Consider the following 21,258-nt stretch of genomic DNA (forward strand, 5'->3'; position numbering starts at 1 on the left):
CCGTGTAACACTTATAACATAATTATGGCCGGAGGGTTTATTGAAAGATAATGCTTATTTAAATATATGAAATACCTATGCGACACTAAAATTTACATACTTACGCATAATTTGATTACGTTCCTAATATTAAATCAATTTATTATGTATTAATTATCTTTATTAAATAAATTTCGTAAGAACTAATCATTCAAATATTTTTTGTTAATTAAAAATGAATATTTTTTACTCATACATTTTAAAAACAAGCAATCAGATATTATTAAAATAAATAAAATTCATAAACTTAATTATTAAAGCGAGGACCGATAATCAAAATTCGGCAAACATCATGCGGGAAAATAAACTACAATAAAATTACTATTTGAATCAAGATGGGTACGGCTTAATTATTGTTATACCAATCGTACCGACCGTCCAACGGACTTCCTTCTACTAAGATCTCTTACACCTTACGGTATTAAGAATAAGGTTCAAAATATAATAAAAAAATATGCTTAATTCGTCCCATTCAATCATAATTGTAGGCTATATCGTCTACTGTCCGTATAGAACTATAATATTTTGTTTAAACGAGCACTCGGTTTTTTTAACGGCCATACTTATGATGCTACGTAATTTGATGTCTTAACATAATAAAAAAAATTGGTTACTTAATAATTTTTAAAATTCGAACATTAAAAAAGAGTTCGTAAGCAGAAAATGCTAAAGTAGTAGTGTTATGGATTGCCTTTGTTATTTTTTATTTGTTACGGTAACATGCTATTGTAGAAGGATTGGTCTCTTGCATCACCGTGGAACCTTAACCTACATCAATAAAGGTATATTACACATCAGAATGTCACATCAATCTTCAATGACGATTAATAATCGCGGCTCCCATTGCTTTGTATCAGAATCATCGCCTATTGTATGCGATATGTAACGCATGATACACACTGCCATTAAAAACGGACAACAAAAAATATTCAATCCATAATTTCGTAAGATAAATTAACGATAAGAACTCCGATTCAAAATTATTGTAAAATATATCACGTTTTCTTAATAGAATTTAGTTTAAGTAGGTTCTTGTATAAATAACTTAAAATTTTAACATCCGTTTTGTTGATTGAACTTGTAGGCTGTAACGCGTTCGTCTTTTATAAAAAGCCGAACTTCTAATCGAGCCCGCAAATTGTTTAAGCCTTTGTTTTCGAAAACGTGAATGGGATTCATTCAAGCACATGTTATTTAAAAAAATCTATCTTGTTAAGCAAGAGTATCATCATTTGTTATGAAAGACAGACATTGTATGGAATTAAAGCGATTTGTTAGAGATCCAGCCTCCGACTAGAGCTTTTATTTACTTCTACATATTTCTAGGCGTATTATCTTTATCGTTTCGGAATTCCTCATCAAAGAGAAATGATATAATTTTTATGAATAATTACGCAACGGTAATTGTTGATAAAATTTTGTTGCTTTTGAGATGAATTTAAAAATAGAATACATTTCATCAGCGAAAGATTTAATCGAACTTAAATATTGTTCATTTATATAATCTGACTTACACTATCAGAACAGTTTTCTATTATATACTTTTTTATGTACAGCGAATAGTGATTACATGGCACCATATTAATATTCTTTAAAATATTTATTTACCAATGTAAGTGATTGGAATGACAGTAGTAAAAAACACATTAACATAAAACATAATTTAGACTAATTTAAAATTACACTAAACTCGAAAATAATTTGGAAATAAAAGTAATTGTTACTGTAATGACCTACTTTAAAATTTTAATACCAACAATGAATTTATTTTAATTTTATTTAAGGGTCGTTAATCGTTTTCATTTTAACGATTTAACGAAACAACAAGCGAAATGTCCTTAACCATTTCGCAACGTGTCTGCTTTATTTATGTGTTAATAAAGATAACTGTTAATAAAAAAAATATCCATTAAAGTACCTCTATAAGAACTTTGTATACATATAATTTTATAAAGGACCACAATTTACGAACTTCTGAATACATAAATGTATAACAATTGATGCTTTAAACAAAAGAACTCGATATTTAAATTAGAAAGGTAGACTGCCGATGGTAAGTTGTATTCACCGATAGAGCTGACTCGTGAAAATAAGAACAATAGTCAAACCACCACTAACCAATAACGTTATTTCCGTAGTGCCTAATTCAATACACTAGCTCACTCACTTTTCAAAGCAGAATACAGCTGCCATACAAACTTTTGCTGCTTTGAATATTTAACAAGTGGGTGGAACCTGACTAGACGAGTTTGCGCAAATCCATAAACACAAAATAATAATTTCACGCAGAAAAGTTATACAAAAAAGTTTCCTAAACCCTTATAGGTACTAATATAATTAAAATTTTGTTGACATTGCTTCATGAATAAAAAGTTGTTACATAGCATTATAAGCTTTTTAAATAAATGTTCTACCTAACACAAAAAAATAATTCAAATCGGACTCGTAGGTCTACGATAATTGCGTTCAAACAAACAAAAGTAACAATGTTATTATAACAATAGTGTAATAAATAATATATGGACAAAACACTAAAATTTATTTAATTTTGTGTATTTTACCATACGTATAACAAAAACAACACTGTAAATTTAAGGCCTCCTCCCCCTTTGAGGAGAAGGTTTGGGACACATTCGACCACGCTTTTCTAATGCGAAATCAGACAGATGCAGGTGTCTTCACGATGTTTTCCTTCACCGCCGACCACTAGATGAATTATAAACCTGCCTGGGATTGAACCCGCAATCATCGGTTAAGAAGGAAATGTTCTAACCACTGGACATATACAAACATAAAAAATGTTCATTACCTATTTTTACAGAATGAATAATAATTAATTTAATTACGTTTCCCGCCTTCGTCCTAATCCAACGACAATGCGGGGTTTGTTAACATTTGGCAATAGTTCAAAGATCACGCAATTAATTTCAAAAGCCGATTTCTAGAATCGGAACTGTGGCCACGGATCACGATGCGACTAATTCAGTGGTAGTTTTGCAATGTTATCATAGAATAATTGTCATCGAATACAATGTCGAAACGGTTTGAAATATTGGGCGTCTGTGAAATTGTTGTGAAACACTGCATTCTTATTGACGTTAATTGTATAATTAAAACAATTCTTATTGATATAATATTATTGCTAAGGAATTTATAGAATTAAAAACAAAATAATATATTTTCATTTATTAAATTAAAAAAATCTTCACATATATATTTTTATTGTTTTCAGAGTACAAAAAACGCCGCCAAACTGTCTACCGCAAATGAGATTATCCCCGGTTTCCACATCCAAGCGCTAATAGGTAAGTGATCTATCGGATACATTGCATTATAGAGTTAAGCGAACAAGATCGTTAACTTCTTTCTAATAAAAAAAAATCTATATTAAAATATATGGGGCAATGACATTACAAAATATTTATTGCGATTTTTGTTACTTTCTGACGAAATACGGTACGACAGTAAATTTAATTGTATCTGTATTATTTTGGGCCGCGTTGTATTAACAGTTTACATTCGATACAAAGCAAATTCGTAAGTTAAGAAAAAAGGTGTTTTTTATGGAAAAGTTAGGGGCAAACCTGATATTAATTGGACACTATCGCCCAAAGACATTGTCGATGTAAGAAATATTAGATATTTCTTACATGACACCAATTCGCCAACGCTCACTACGTATTGCTATTTGGCGGTAGAATATTTGATGAATGTCTGGTACACAGACAGGCCAACCACCAAGTAAGTATATAAATATTAACATATATTATTATTATTAATTTCAGCTCAATACCGTAGTAGCCAAAGGATTCAAGAGAGTTTTCATGCATGTATTTCCCAATGAAATAATTACCTGTAAGCGTGTTCAGCTTATAAGATAAAATTAATTCCGCTAATGCAATGTGAGCCGCATAAAGGGCGATGGCTAAACTTTATAATGGCTTATTATAATAAACGCGGTGGTCTCGGCTCCTACACGGTTTGACCTGGGGCGATTAGTCGGCTACTGAGGCCAGTATCGAGTAATACTTGAGAACATGCCATGGTGCTCTTATTAACCGACTAGAAGGGGTTACAAGGAAAGTAAAAAAAAAAACAATAAATTAATCTCTGAAAAAAAAACTGTTATTGAAAGCTGTGACTTTTACGGCTAGCCGCCTTTCAAACGTCACTCTTCCTTCGACATGCTTTATATGTCGGAATAGTTCCCCACCTGATGGTGGGGGTACTCGAAAGACTTTTAAATGTTCGATTGGTGAAAATTCATAACAAAAAATGTCTTGCCTTAATTACAAACAATTATATTACGAAAATTAATATTCCCAGTAAAATAATAGACGAAAACATAAAATTACGTCAGCATTTAATTTAATTTCATATGCACATAAAGGTTTAATAACGAATTCTATACTTTAGCAGACCACATCCAGGAACACAAAGCCTCCGTGTATTAATATCGCTCGAGACTGTTCATGTAACTGCTCACGCATAACATATACCGATGTAGTTTAGCAAATGACCGTCGCTTAGAAATTTCCTCCGGTATTCCAACGATTTTACGCCTTAAATCCATGCAAATTCAGATAATTTTATACAACATTCTCACTCGTCTATAAAACACTCTAACTAAGATCCAAAATAGGAAGACATCGTGCAAGCAGGACGAGCCCAAATCCGACTAGATGTTGCTTCTAAGAAATACTACGGAATTACTTAGAAGTTGATAGTAAAACCAAATAAAAAGTAGTTTGAGAATGCAGACATTCGATTAATACGCTTACATTCATTATGTATTTGGATCAATTTGAAATCAACAGTCTTCCACTGATACACTAAATCTAATTAGTGTCGAGCCCAATGGATAGAGCGCGGAGATCTTAGTTCATAGTAAGGGGTTCAAATCCGATCAAGTATCACGAGATTTTTTTATGTTTATATCTTTTTACCATTTGTTTCGTGTCCGGTGTTGATGTTAATTACGTGTTTTTTTACAATAATTATAAATTTTATGGACTTATACTTGAGCCTAGTTTAACTAATTACTATTTAAAAAAATATTATGCAATAGTTTGGATTTGACATCGGTAATTGAAACGAGATAAGTAAGCCTATTTCGTAGTCCACTCGTCCTTGTTTCAATGTCGATTTGAATAGTGATATCTAAATTGAACTGCAACGTGTGCTAAAAAATTAAATGTTTTGTTACATTACGTACAATTTAAATTCCTCATTATATTGACGTCGGAGTATAATTTTGACACACGCCGTATAATGAAGTCCAGTCACGCTATAGGAGCAAACGCGAGTAATTCAAAACATAAATAACAACTTTTACATTGCACTGTTAAAGGTACATTCAAATTTATATATTAACTATTTTATATTAAAACCTTTTTGTAGTACTTATTGAAAGGTCAAATATATATTATACAGTTCTGCAAAGAGTAATTTTATAAAAAAAATATTTCAAACAAAAAAATGTTATAGAACATGTTGTTAACTAGATGTTATTGTGTTCATTATATAACTTAAGACAAAAATCAAGTAGAATAAAATTAATTTTTAAAAAAAGAATTACAAACTATTTATTTCTTTGCAATAAGAACAAACAAAGATCAATCGAAAGAAAAATTCAGTCAAGAATAAATATTTGTAGAATAATAAACCAATGCCTGGTTATCAATTGTAGCACAGTATAGATGTTTTATAATTCTCCAAAATCCTCAAAGATAAGGTTTATCTTGAAAAAAATTCTTTGATTTTTTAATATATCAGAAAAACTATATAACAGAACATGGCTGCCAAAATATCACAAATTAACACAGCAATCGTATTATATCACCTGGATGTTTTTTATTTCTTAATAACCATATCAATTATTATGCATTTGGTATTCGAATTTTAACAGTAGTTTTTTTAATTTTTATGCCTGAATTTATCAAATGTTGCACCTGTCTTGGTCACGAGTTGTCTGAAACCAGTCAAATATGAGTCACGGTTAGAACTTTAATATGAAATTGTAAATGTAAATCGCGAAAGATTAAAGTGATTATAACTGACGGCTGGTTAAAAAAACATACAAATATCATTCATAACAAATAATTAAAAGAACTTCATAAAGAATTATAGTGTAAATTATTATAATTACTCAGCTCAAATATAAGGAAAACAAAACTTGCATATGGCTACATATTCGATTGGAATGTTATAACGATTTCGGTTTTATCTTTGTCAATGTAATATATATTATGCAATATCATTATTCACTACATATTCTATTAAGTACAAAACAACAAAAACTAAGCGGCAAATTTTATTAAGTACATTACATACATTAAGTCTCTATCGTCGAGTATATTTATCATTAAAACTATATATTGAGACTAACCATTAATGGTTACTTAAAATTAACAATGGAACAAGGTTGTACTGTTATTATTTAATATTAAAATGGACATTACATCAATCTACGAGCTTAATTTATTTATTTTATATTATATTAGAAAGCAAGGCACATACATTCTATGACAATTCGATTTAAAATATTTATGATTACAATTGTGTACACATAGGGCTAACTTAACATGCAGATTTTAATATTAAATAATATAATTCATTGATTGAATCCTAGTATTATTTAAAAATAAATGTTTTTCCTCAAAAAAAGACGATCATAATGCACTCTAAACATTTTAACATATCAAAAGCTACGTACCTAATAATGAATCATATATTTCAAAGAGGAATATTGAGTATTTAATTATTGAGAAGAATTATCCATTTACAGAGAAATATATATATTTTTATTGCCGATAAAGATACCATCTTTTAATAATAAGTTAAAACAAACACATCGGTAACTTGTGATAATTATCTTTAATAACGCATATTTACGTCTCAACCGGTGAGACTATTTGCAAAATGTGTCGTCATAAACATATCCAGCTTAAGACAGTCCTAACTAATGTATGCGAAGATTCTAATTTATATGTATACGCAATAAATAGACGAGAAAATAACGTGTCACGAACATCGTACATTGTAACTTGTGAATACACCTACTCACCAATAAAACAAATAGTTTATTACTTTCAGCGATGAACTAAGTAAATACAGTATTTGTTCTTGTAAATTCCATTATATATAATTCCATAAATGTTGCTTATTTTAAAGGATTCAAGATAAGCCTCGCTCGATATGACTATGCGGCATATGTTAACATGTTTATTTCACTATTGTTGTATAACAATTTATAGGCTTTTTATTTTAAAAAAATGTTGGTATATTTTTTTAATGTGATATATAAGTTAATAAAAGATATAAAAACAATTAAAATATATGTTTTATTTTTGTAATCACGAGGAGCAAATGCAATTTATTATACGAGTCGTTAAAACTTAAGTATTGAATGTCGCAACAGCACAATCGCAATAGATAATAAAAAAGAGATAGGTATCTAACAGTACCCGTTTCACTTTTCTATAAAGGCGTCGTAGCACGCGACCAGCCTTATCAAACAACATTGTGGACTAGCCCACTTTCCTCTGATATATCGAAAGCGTCGGATCAGTAGATCCACGGTATCTGCGGTTGCTCACAATCGAATACCGCGAGGTTTCGCTTCACCACCTACCACGTCTGTCCACTCTCCATTGCCCGTCTTTGTTTATTATATTTAATTAGTGTATATCACTCGAAGAGGAAATCTCGTAGGCTTATTTATGGCCAGACGCTCGTTAAGCTAACTGAAATTTACAAGGTGTTTTACATAGCAATTCCATTAATATTACGCACTTTATTATATACTTCGATGTTTATTTAAATAGCTTATTTTTAAGGTACTTGTAAGTACCTAGTAGATATTTTATTAAATATTTATTCATGTAATGAAATGTCAATTTTCCTTCCAGTAACACGAATATAAAAAAAAAGATTTTTTTTCTATTTAATATTTTATAAAACGTGCCATATTATGCATTAACCGGATTCAATTTCAAAATCAATGTATAAAACAAAACAATTATACGCGGCAAATATTTAAATAATAAGAGGCGATCGCTTACGTCATGCTTGAATATATTTCAAATTCGATAAGCGATGCTTATACTACCGGGAGACATTACGCAACGAGTATTCAATAGTTATCTGGTGCATTTATTACAGTGTAAAATCGTTATTGTATCCGTATGAAAACAAATAAATTTTCATTAAAGAAATCTATGGTAATAAAGTAAAAAACATAACGGTCTGCCGCCTCATACGTATATTAAACAACATTTATTTCCCTTCGAATTAATTAAAATAATCCTACCGCAATTCCTTATCGTTAACACTAAAGTAAACCTGCCGCGATCCCTTATAAAGTCATTGGAGGCGTCAAAACGCGTCCAGTACTGTAAAATATGTGGATATGCAAATACATAGATAAAAGAAGGTTATAATATGCAGACCTAATGATGCAGACATCGGCACACTCCGAGAAAACATTATGAACTGGTTTAGTGCTTTGGTAGACACTCCTTATCATAAAGCTAGGTTCACAAATTCACCTATATTTAATATTAAAAATTAATTTATTAAATTTAGCAAATATGTTGTCGCTTCAGAATAAATAGGTCAAAAATTTGTAATTCACTTGATCATCTTATAAGCAATTGCAAAACAAAGTTACTGACTATAATTTTTTTTATAAATTTTCGTATTATTTTCGATAAGACATTTTATTGTAATCTGTGTGTTGTCTCTAAAAAATTATCATCAATAAATACCTATAAAAAGCCACTAAGTTTTCCATTTATTGCTACATTTCATTTTAAAATGTTTATCTAAGCTTTTAAATTTGTGAAAACTAAAATTGAAATTGACCAACTATTACAGAATGATTGATGTGATTTAAACATATTGGTGTTTAATGATAGCACTAAACGCCAATACAACATATTGATATGTCCTATATGGCGAGAAACACATACATATCTGTGAAGCAGCCAATGTACTTTGCCAAAAACTATAAAATAAAACATCTTTCAAACCATATCATCACTAATTCTATTAACTGTGGTATATTATACGATGTTTATTTTCGTAAATAGAACAAAATCATTATCAATAATTTAAAAAATGTTAGTCCACAAAAATTGAACTTATTAAATTTGTGAATTACCCAAAAATGGGCCCATTCTATGTAGGTAATAATACTCGAAGCGAGGCGAAACAGAAATCGAAATGTCTTAAATCACGAAGCACTCACGCGTAAAGTGGTTACAATAAGTAGATGATTCCTTTTTATTGATTTGCTTAACACAATTTACTAAAATAGCGCTTTACTTTTACCTCCATTTACGCGAAAGTCGCGCGCTTTGACGACTGACACGATATGTTCTATTTGGCTGCTCTTATCGTGATTGTTAAACAATCAAGTAACTCGCTTAAATTATCCTTTTACCTTGGTCAAATTAAAATAAGAAAAAAAACAATACTGTTATCCCAAATATTGTTTTCGGTAACTGTAAAAGCGTTTCTATCTTTCGAATTTATAAACTTCATCTGACGCAACTATAGCGCCAGTGAAATAATTTAAAAATCGAACGTGTACAACCGATCATTGTATTATTAAATAAGCATAAAAATAAAATTTTTTTTAAAATATAAATGGCAACATTAAAAAAAAACATAGAATTAAGTTAATGTTGTTGAAAGTGACATGTGATATTCGCATTTACGATATTAGCTCGGTAAATATCGCAAGCTCGGTGCTATTAAATAAATTTCTTTCTTACTACATCTTATAATTTTATATCGTAGTTTCGTAGATCTCTACAAACAACATTCACGCATTTAATGATCTAATATCTGGAGCAGTTCTCGTAAGTTGACTGACAGATAAGTGATTGTGGAATTTGTTACCATCTAATATCTAGTTATCATATTAGATATATTGAACCACACCTGTTTTCTCGTAATTATATGTTTGTAGAGTGAGCTAGCGACATCGATTTCACGTATGATAAACGTTAATTTTGCAGAATCTCTTAACGTTAAACAGTCTTGAACTTTTTTTTTTTATACTATATATATTTTAAATCAATCAATGGAACGAATAGCTGTTTTAATGAAAGCGTGTTTCATTGTTACGCTTAACAATAGTTTACAATTTGTTTTGATATATTTTTAAAAGAAAACATATCAAGTATATAATTTGATGTTACGTAAAAAATAAATGATACTCAAATATTTTTGTAATCACAGACCAATAAAATATATATTGACCGTACTAATACTTATTAGCTCCATCACGACCGTAAAAAAGCTGAATAGAGCGAACAGTCGTATATCAGTGGTATAATGAAGCGCGGTCTTTCAATGTGTGATACAGGTTTATTCCACATTTACCTAAACATAACCATAATTACATAAAAATTTAAATAAAAAACATATTTCATATATAAATAATTACAAATTATTAATGTCAAACAAAATTTTAAATGTCTCTTTAATGTCTTTAGATAGAATTAAAAAAATACGTTACAATGAAATATAAGTGTATTTAAAGTAACGAATATATTTTAAATTAAGAACGAAATATAGACTTTTCAAAATAGGATATTTAATTTACCTAAATCATAGGTCCAAGTGGAACAACTGACGGTACCATAAAATACTCAAAGCGAACAGCGGGCAAAGACGGAACAAATCAGACGAGGCACTTATAACGGCTCGGCACGCGCTGCAGAGCATCAATTACCGGGTCGTGAGCGCTCCCGCACTACAGCCGGTATAAATAAAACTGCCCATACACCGCTCCAGTGGCGCAATAGTAAAGGCTATCCGAAAGGTCTTCCGTTCAGATTTCAGACTGGTTTTCGCGTGATAACGCCCCGATGATTCACTTTTTAATCTCGTTTAGAAATGCTAAATGTAACAACGCTGCAGAAATTGATTATTGTTTCTACGTGAATTTTGAATAAATGAATTTTGTTTTATAATATAATAAATTTAAAAAAAGAAGAAGAAAATATATATTTTTAGACTTTTCTTTAAATCGCTTCTAACTTATCCAATACGACCGTAAACGATCAAAACTTAGCTACTATATAGGCGTACATTGGAGCACGCTCGGCGATCGTGACTTAGTAATGTGCGAAGTGGCACGCGCCGACATGTCACGTCACGGTGGAGAGAGATAAAAGGTATAAGTCGGGTGCCTATTCTTCATTTTTTCGCATCCGTCCTATTTTCGCTTTCCTAACAATAGCCTTGGTCACGGAGAAGTCGATTGATTCGCTTTCGCTTCCTCCACTGTGACGACACCAGCTCGGCCCTTGTTTCTGAACTATTCACGCGAAAAAATTTAAATCCATTGTCATTTATACTGATTGTTTGTTCCTATCAATTTTCTTAACATCATAATGTTCCAAGAATATATTTATAATAATTCAATTCACAAAAGATTTATGTCCTTTTGACATGATGGCATGGTCATAAAATATATGACATAGATGTATATTTTATGTTAAAATAAATTTAAATACATTTCGATAAGAAAATCATTTAGCCGTTTAATCGAAATAACTTTAAACGTAATGTAAATATCAGCAGTAACATTAATACTTCGTATATTCAACGTGACTCACATGTGTTTAACGATGCCCCAGAGCGATGCATTATTTGTACGAGATACAAGCAATTTATCTATACACAAGATCACTAGTTTTCCTTGTCATCTCATCTGGTCTAGAAACATTTGACGTTATAATGAAGCAGTTTTAATATTTGCATGATGATAAATACTATTTTGTAATATACCGATGCTAACATTAACCACACAATAAAACCTCTTTGAATAAACTAATTATTTTACTCCTACATTAACGATGTAAAATTTACCGCATTTATACTTCTATTATTATTATTATTTTAAGTGGCTACATTTAAAAAAACCCAAGTTCGAAATATTCCAGTGATTTGTGGTTTTCTGGTTTTAAATTATTGTGTTTGTTTGCTTGTTGGTAATCATTTATATGAACAAATGAAAACTAAATTAACCTGAAAATGAAAAAAACTCAACTTATAGGTTTCACAGACTTTTCGGTTATTATGATAATTTTGGACGACTTTATTTCGGGAATTCAAGCAAGAAAAGTATACTCGCAATTTGCAATAAATAATAAAAAAAAATTTCTTATCATGAAGATCCTATAGATTATAAAAAAAAACATGATTATATCATGTTTTTTTGCTTCGTTTAAATATGTAATTTTATATTTATATTGTTACACATAAAATTAAAACATTAAATACATTTTAAGTGATATTTTTAAATGTTTTAAAAATATAACGAGACGACAAAATTTTTATCGGTTCATTTTGAAGCCGAAAGTAATAACATATTCGTAACATCGCATTTTCGTTACAAAAAAAATAAAAAAAACTTTTGAAATAGTTATTGCGATATCAACGAGCACAGGTAGCGAACAAAAAGCTTTTTTCATTCATAAAAAATGTCGTTAAATAAATGTGCAATTACAATAAATGTTCTTAAAAAAAAACAATACAAAATTGTATACAAAATTAGCAGAACGTTAAAAGTGTATTTATAAGTTACCGCGCATCTCAAAATCAATTAACCGATTTTGATGGAAATTAATAAATATAATTAAGCTTATGTGTTATTGTGACGGTAATAAATATTAAATATTACAGAAATGAGTTAAGACCAATGTACATGGAAATGGTAATGTTTCAAGACATTCGTCTTCAGATATAATAAGTGCTAGAAGGAGAACGCCATATCAAACTGCTTGTACATAGCTCATATTATTTTAGGTAATAATATAGTGTATTAAGATGAGTCTAAATGGCCCAGCAGTTAGAACGCGTGCATCTTAACCGATGATTACGGGTTCAAATCCAGGCAAGCACCACTTTTTTCATGTGCTTAATTTGTCTTTATAATTCATCTCGTGCTCAGCGGTGAAGGAAAACATCGTGAGGAAACCTGCATGTGTCAAATTTCATAGAAATTCTGCCACATGTGTATTCCACCAACCGCATTGGAACAGCGTGATGGAATATGTTCCAAACCTTCTCCTCAAAAGGGAGAGGAGGCCTTTAGCCCAGCAGTGGGAATTCACAGGCTATGGTTGTTGTTGTAGTGTATTAAACAGATGGATTTTGATATAAAAAAAGCGTAAAAGTATCCAGGAGACAAACAAACAATTACATAGAAATACAAGTTCCACGGCAGTGAAATTGTATGCAAAACACCTCATTCGATATAAATTCAATATCAATATCGTCGTTATTACTTTACGCAAACAATATTCGAATAATGATACACTCTATTGGCTAGTTTCACCGCTGGGTCAGCGAAACAATCGGTCAGCCGCCGGCAACACATTATCGACCTCGAAACAAACAAATTCAATTAGGATTAAGAAATTAAACGCTCAAAGCAACCGCGAAGATGTTATCCGAACGAGGTCAACGACACATCGAACGAATAAAAATATTTTGGCGTTAAACAGTAACGATACAAAAAATATTATTAAAAAAAATGCCAATGCTGTTATGTAATACATTTTATATTAGTATTATTATTATAAGTGCAATACGATAATGTCTTAGTCAGGAATAATGTTTTGTGAAACAATTGGCACGTTTATAAATACAGTTTTATAAAGCGAAAAAGTTTTACAGTTACTTTTTTAAGACATCTATGCGTGATAGTAGTGTTGCGACATTCTGAGAATTCAATGCGTGAGAACCGTAGGTTTTAAACCACCTTTGACATGGGCACTCAAAACGACCATTTAGGAAGTACATAATTGTACTAACTCCGAGTGACTCTACGTCGTAATTTACAATGTAAGTTTAAAATGTTTGCTGCGTCTTCACACCATAAAAAATAATCACTTTTTTGTTCACGATGCTACTTAGCTTTAAAGGTACTTAAATCTTTAAAACTAAGTAGCAGTGCTAACTATTATTTAAATAGTATTTACGAACAACAAGTACGTATGTCTAACACACAAAGTTCCTGTGATCTTTCATTTTCTTTAATCGAACATTATAATTATATTATACACCTATTTTTAAAATAGGAACCCGTTGAAATCTATTCAGTAAACATTTAAGCGCGTTGAAGTCTTCTCAAGGCAGATGCTACAGTAGTTACTTGTTAATAATTTACAAAATTCTAAATTCTAAAATCCTTTTACTTCAATTGTAACATAAGTGACGTTTCAGTGTTTTTTTTTTGTGACAATCATTAATAACATATCTGTCGAGCAAATAAATAAACGCCTCCAAGGATTGGTCTTCTCATTAAATGTAGAATATATTTGTAAAATCTTATCAAGATGATATCAGGCAATAAATAAACATTCGAAAATGATAGTATGACGTGACATAAACAGCAATACAAGACTGGAACGTGGCATTATCTAAAAGGGGACGGCTACTTTCATTCGATCGAGTTTTCTCAACTAGTTCCAGTCACATCACTTAGCGGAAACTGTCGTTTTCAATCGTAGAACCGGAGCGATGATTCCTCTTATCAAATTGCGGGTGTTGGTCGGTGAAAATGTTCCCACATTTTCTCGTGGGCCATGGTTGATCATATGAATCAGTGGAAATTGTTAGTTGACGTCGCTCAAGGCTGATAATAGCCGGTTATTTGTCAGTTTTCTCTGGACGCGCCATCGCCTATCGCCCGTGCTGTGGACACACCTGTATCGAACTTAGCGACTAATTGGTTCAATATTAAAAACTCGATAATTCAGTAGCAGAACACTTAATCAAAGCGCACATACTTAATAATATCAAGTTGCTTAATAAATAACATATTCAAATTTGATACATATTTTATTATAATTGATATTCAATAACACTCAAATTCTCTGATATGTCAATTTCAGAGAATAATGTAACATATTAGTTAAAATAAAAAAATGTGTCCAAAAATAATCTATGTCACTTTATACATATAAAACTTTAAAATTGCCACAAAGCCTGGAGTTGCTTATACATATTTTATTTTATCATTACAATTCTGTTTCTACTATAAAATAATATAGCCTGACAGTAATGTAAGTCAATTTCTTTTATTAACAAAAATATCATTACTATTAACAAGTGAAAGTTTAAAGCATAACGTTGAAGAAAAAAATTGTACATGTACATTTATATTACAAACGAGTTTTTATATTTATTTATAGCTTATTGTTTGATCTCATGATTATCAGTCATTATAAATAAAAATTCAGTAATATATGAGTATAGTCACTTCAAATGAAATAGTTTGTATTAAAATTTTAGTAATAAAATATACATAACAGAATTCAAATAACGACATTGTCAATAAATTTATGTTTTTTTTTTTTTTTATATTACATAATTGTACGTTACTGCCGTGAATTAAATGAATCTTAGAAGCAATTAATAGTTCCCGATTTAGCGACAGGCGGGAAAGGGAGCGGTGAACTCATTACACGGAGCACGACCAACGTGCGCCGCGGGCGCCGATCAACTGAGGAAGTGACGCCGCGCCCAGCACACGCGCACCTTTGTTATAGGGTTGCAAATTTAAATATTTTAATTATATTTAAATGAGCTAAAAGCCCGCTATAGTACATCCTAACTTATATAAAAATTTAGGACATAAAAATTGATATATGTAATGGATTTAGTCATTTAAGTTAACATAAAAATCAATATTCAGCTTATTTTTCTTGATATTAAATCTCAGTTAGGCTTGTTAATTACAACATTTATCGATAATAGTTTTCATTTTCGAAAGCAACTATAATAATAGTTGATTAAGTATAAAGCTAGCGGCAACCTTAACACAATGGCTACAGGCGCAAGCACGAAGCTAGTATTTGCACAAAGCGGAGCCGCGCACCGCCCTTAGCTATCGAATGTCATTTCACAGCTTAACATTAGTCGCATCATGACAGACACACAATTCCAACATTTCCTTCGCATAATTGCAAAATACAATCTCATCGGCTCCTAGACCCCACATTATAGTCACTGGAACAACTGTACGTCTATAAACCGAGATATGTATTAAAGTAACAATCATCTACTCCTCTCGTCTCCTTTGTATTAAACCACCTAGCTCAGTCTGATTATAATTAAGCTTCTATGCACTAAGCTATGCGGGAGAGGCAACTATTCTAAACTGCATTCTCGAATTCCTGTCATAGTTAACGATCTAGATATCTGATAGCATCTGAATATTGGGATAGCGCGATACAGAAACGAGTATTCAATTATACCGCAAAACGCTTGTTTACAAATATTTATTCAAATAAACCCCGCAAATAGCATCACAGACAGATATTGAACTTAATAGTAAGAGAATCGGTTTAATTTTCGCTTCAAAATCACATTTATCATGATCTTCGCGTACGAACGCGTCAGTCGATGAATATTTAATGCAGTCATTCCGATTGAATGAACACCATATTCAGTGTGTTAGATACTAAATACCTGCGCTTGAGCGCATTCGAAGCTTATTTTAAAATGGATGGATTGATTTATCGCGCGTCTGCAGAAGATCTAAAAACTGGTCTGTTCGCTCGCATCTGTATGTATATAGATACGTAGCGTCACCGAGATCGCTCGTTAGGAACCCAAATACGTACAATGTTTTAGTTTTGACCGCCTTAAATGAAAACATTATCATACTGAAATTGGCCAAGACGTGTACGTAGAAATCGTATTTCGTTATTTAGTGAGACCTTAAAGTCCGTCGCTATCTAGGCGTATAATGCATTAAATGTTCTGCATTAATGCTTCGCGTGGGCCGGTCCGTCCACATTTCTATGATGAATCGGTCTCCGGCGCCGGCACGTTACGAAAATTCGCCTCAATTTACATATAGATACGATCCCCTGACATATTCTAGCATGAACTATCGATAGTTCACTGTATTGTATTGTTGTTACACGAAATATTTATTGACCACCGTAATAGCCATTATAGAAACTGAATCGACTTATGTAAGCTTAGAGCGAGTTGTCTTATCAACGAGCATCTTTCTTTTGTTGTATACAGAACATATTTTTCATTTTAATATTTAATGTTACAATAAGAATATTATTATTCGACTATCCATTATTAATAACGACGAAATCATTACTGTGTACAAAGCAATTTCTTACTAATTACATAGAGTAGCACCAGAAGCAGAGCACGCAATCAACAAAAACAGAGAACCGACAAGCTCGTGACCTCGTCAAAAATATATAATCAAAGACAATGCGTCCAGACGGTCAAATGTTAACCCTGCATTGCGAAACATTAAAGGCATTAGAATGTCATGTGGTAAAGAATGGCCCACTGGGTGATTGATGGTGCGCGGGCGCGTGGGCGGTGCGGCGCGCGCGCTGAAAACACTCGCTAAATTACACCATGCCATGTCAATTGTGATTGGATAATTTTGGTTCTACGACTATGAGCGAGAAGATCATCTGTTGCCATTGTTTCGAGCGAATCATTACTTAAACATACGAAACATCTATAATTTATTACACATAATACCGAAAACATTGCTCAACTTGTATATATTTAATAAGTTCGTAGTAATGGATTTATATAAACATTAAATCTGTTTGCATTTAATACTTGTGTTATTTTATTTTAAAATACATCGCCGCACGCGCAGCGCACGCGTCTTTAATGATCTCCAAGTACATGATTCTATTCGACTTCAACGAAAATTATAGACATATTAAATCTCTATCAAAGATTATTTTAAAAAAGAATATTTTGTAGTTGCGTGAATCTTTAAAATGAATACATTTTGTAACAGAATAGAAAATAAACTTATAACGAATATGGTTAATTACTGATTAATAAATAATTTGATTCATATCATGTATAGCTAATCCACTATTTCAAGTTAGTACAATAATACTAGAAATTCTTCCACGGCAAAAACGACCTTATTTTTATATTCATAAGAGATACCAATACTATCATATTATAAAGATTAATAAATTGACCAGTGTGTACATCTGAAGTAGCTGTGTAATTAAGAACGGTGCTTGGAGGCAACTCACGTGAATAGATAAATGGGACTCCGTCGTATGTATGTACCAGAATGTAGATTATTGTTTAAATAACAAATCGAAGTGTCTTTTGATATACAAAGTATGTTATTCTTTTGTACTCTAGATTTACAACTAAACATCATGGTGTGAGTATAAAGATGACAAAAATATTTAAATATTATCTAGACATACAAACATATAGGTGTATTAATAGTTTAACTAAATAATACACCTCAACAATACCTAAAGTAAATATTTGTAAATGAATATAATATAAGCTATCGTGTAACGGTATTCCGTGCTTAAAGTGACACTAATGTCAATTTATACCAATACATTATTAACAATTGCATACATCATTCAATTAAAGGCTCCGGACATCGAACACGGTCTGTCCGTAATCGCAATGGCCCAGTATTTTATAAAGGCATGCACACAATCATATTTAAGAGCGAGGCACGCAACGAAATGCAAGAGGGTAATAAAATGAGAGTTCCAGTGGACACTAGACGTTTACCGCATTGATGTAGTGCCGCATCAGTTTCAGCTTAGATGGCGACCAAGATTTACTGTTCTGTAAGTCATGCGGGCGATTTGAACGTATTTTGCGGTGACGCGCCACGAGTCTAAGACGTCGAGCGGTTGTAAATGTTTTCAATCGTTTTCTGACACCTTAGCTAAAGATTATTCTAATTTAGTTATGCAGTTTGAATACTAATAGCACCTTTTTGTTTTCGAACAATAAATATTTTTTTTATGAATTCGACTTCAATAATTTGAACAAGAATTTTGGAAACATTAATTTTATTTATACATATATATTCTCATGTGATGTTTAATTTTATAATCTATATTTATGTGATATTGAATACCAGTGATTTTATATTTCTTGATAAGAGTGTTTGTATGTATATGTTATTGATTCTTGCACCATAACTGTATGTCGCTGTGACGATACTAAAGAGTGGCTAGGTATATTATTTAGCTGATTGTGATGTATGACAGGATCGTGCGCATAATAGCCGGCTAAGTTTCGATTGGGAGGGCTTTGTGTAAATCTCATTCGCTTCGCTTAGCGTAGATTAATACACGCGACTTGTATTTTATATTATTAAATAAAATTAACGTCAACAAATAAAATGCTCAAATTATATATACATATTTGCTTTAATTAGTATCAAAGAAGTTTTAAAAATTTTGTATAGGTTTTATGTAACTGAGTTCTTAATTTGAAAATAAAATAAAGAACTTTCAAATGTCATGAAGTGTATAAGAACTAAATCAAAATTATTTTTTTCTATATACGTACTTTTAAGTAATCATACACGCATCCAAATTTAAATTTGTTAAAAAAATCTCATGTTAAATTATTTTTATTCAGTCTGTATAAGCCGACGCTACCGATTATTGCAATAAAAAAAAAACTTCACAAAAAGTACGCTGTCGGAAAAAAATACAAATATAAAGACACTTTATCGATTAATAAACAGCACGGCGTTAACACTCGATGATCTGACGTGTATAAAAAATCTATATAAACAAATAAACACGAGTAAATAAATAAAATAAAAATGTCAAGTGGCTTGGCGTGTTAATAACGCATCTCTTACTCTACCCTGTATAACCATCGGGCCTATCGTAAGCTATATTATTTTATGTTGTGAATAGGACCTCATAACTTTTCATCTGAACCTCATAAAATCTCATTGCCACGACCACCTATCAGCCTGGGTTCTGTAACTTTACACTTATTACCGGACAAAAGGACAGATTGGTATCGATGTAAAATAGCCTTTATCGGACTCTAGTTCAAGAAAAGCCTTTGTTCCGTGGGTGGTGAGGGCAATAAAGGTCATTATTGGCTAATAAGTAAAATTAATCTGCTAGGCAATCACAAGCAGAGAATTCTAAGTACATATTAGTATGCCATTAGGGTTGTCATTTGATAAATTTAAATTTCCACTATTTCTGACGTAGAGGAACAAATTAACAACATACAAACACAAGTGACTACTTCTTAACTGTTGATTGAATACCTATAAATAATCTTCCGTAATCAAATATATCTTTAACTCAGCACGTTTTAAATTTCGAATAAAGTTATAAATTTAAATTATATTCGTCGCCTTCCTTGACATTTATTAAAAAACTCATTTCGAGACGTCATATGAACTTTATTGCAAGATAATTTGGACAAGTACGATCGGTGGTAAAAAGAGCGATGCGTCCCAAATGTGTCGCTGAGTAATTGCGGTAGTGTTTCGCCTCTGATGAGTATGCGTAGGCGCCGATCCATGTATATATATTATGTACCAATTACATTGACCAATAATAACTCAATTTGGTTTTAGGGTTGTCAGAGATATTTAATAATTAGCACATACAGCATTACTTACAGTCTATAATTTTGAAAAAAATAATATCTCTATTGTTTTAATATTTTGATGGTGTATAGTGAAACATATTGAAATTCGATTCACTATAAAATCCTATAATTAAAGAAAAAGTAATTAATAATCATGATACACAGCCCTAATGAGTAATGTATCAGTCGCAAGGCGAGACTTCTCCGAAGCTTTTTGAGTGTTCGACGATATTTCAACTAGACAGAAAATTTTCATATATCGAATGAATGATTTATGGCAGCATTCAATACGATGTCTTCATTTGGTAGCTTCAGGCAGGTCGTGAGTGGGAGTGTTTTGGATGACCCAAAAGAATTCCAAAGGAGAATACCGGATGGTGTAATAAATCAAAATTCATTTCATTCGATCCTCTTGATACAATTCCTTTCGCACGGACCGAGTTACATTTATCATTACGCTCACAACACCCCTTTGTCAGAGTGAAAACTTAACACGTAATCTCGACGCATGAAATTAAGAAATAAAAGACACCGATACACTACACCAATATTGCTCATTGGAATTTGATACTCAAAACATTTGCTTACAATTTCCATTTTTAAATCATTGCGTATTTTGCATGTATCGTGTAAAATCAGAACTCGATGACTCTTCAAGCACTTAACTCTTAAAGCATCCTTGAATTTGTAACAAGCTCGTTGTATAATAAAAAGATTATGCCAAAGTTATGAAGGAAAATAATCATTTAGCACTAAATATAAAGAAATATAAACCTTTCGAAAAAACACAAA

At 31.3% G+C, this 21,258-nt stretch overlaps 1 protein-coding gene across 1 annotated transcript in view; it reads left to right on the top strand.

The window, feature by feature from the left end:
- LOC124536966 (transcription factor hamlet-like) overlaps positions 1–21,258 on the top strand; it is an 82,979-nt gene that overhangs the window by 33,783 nt on the left and 27,938 nt on the right. The window contains exon 2 of the mRNA XM_047113656.1: positions 3,272–3,344. The gene's annotated coding sequence lies outside the window, so the exon portion shown is untranslated. The remainder of the gene's footprint in view (positions 1–3,271; positions 3,345–21,258) is intronic.

The sequence above is a fragment of the Vanessa cardui genome, chromosome 17 (genome assembly GCF_905220365.1).
Source record: "Vanessa cardui chromosome 17, ilVanCard2.1, whole genome shotgun sequence".
Classification (NCBI taxonomy): Eukaryota; Metazoa; Arthropoda; class Insecta; order Lepidoptera; family Nymphalidae; genus Vanessa; species Vanessa cardui.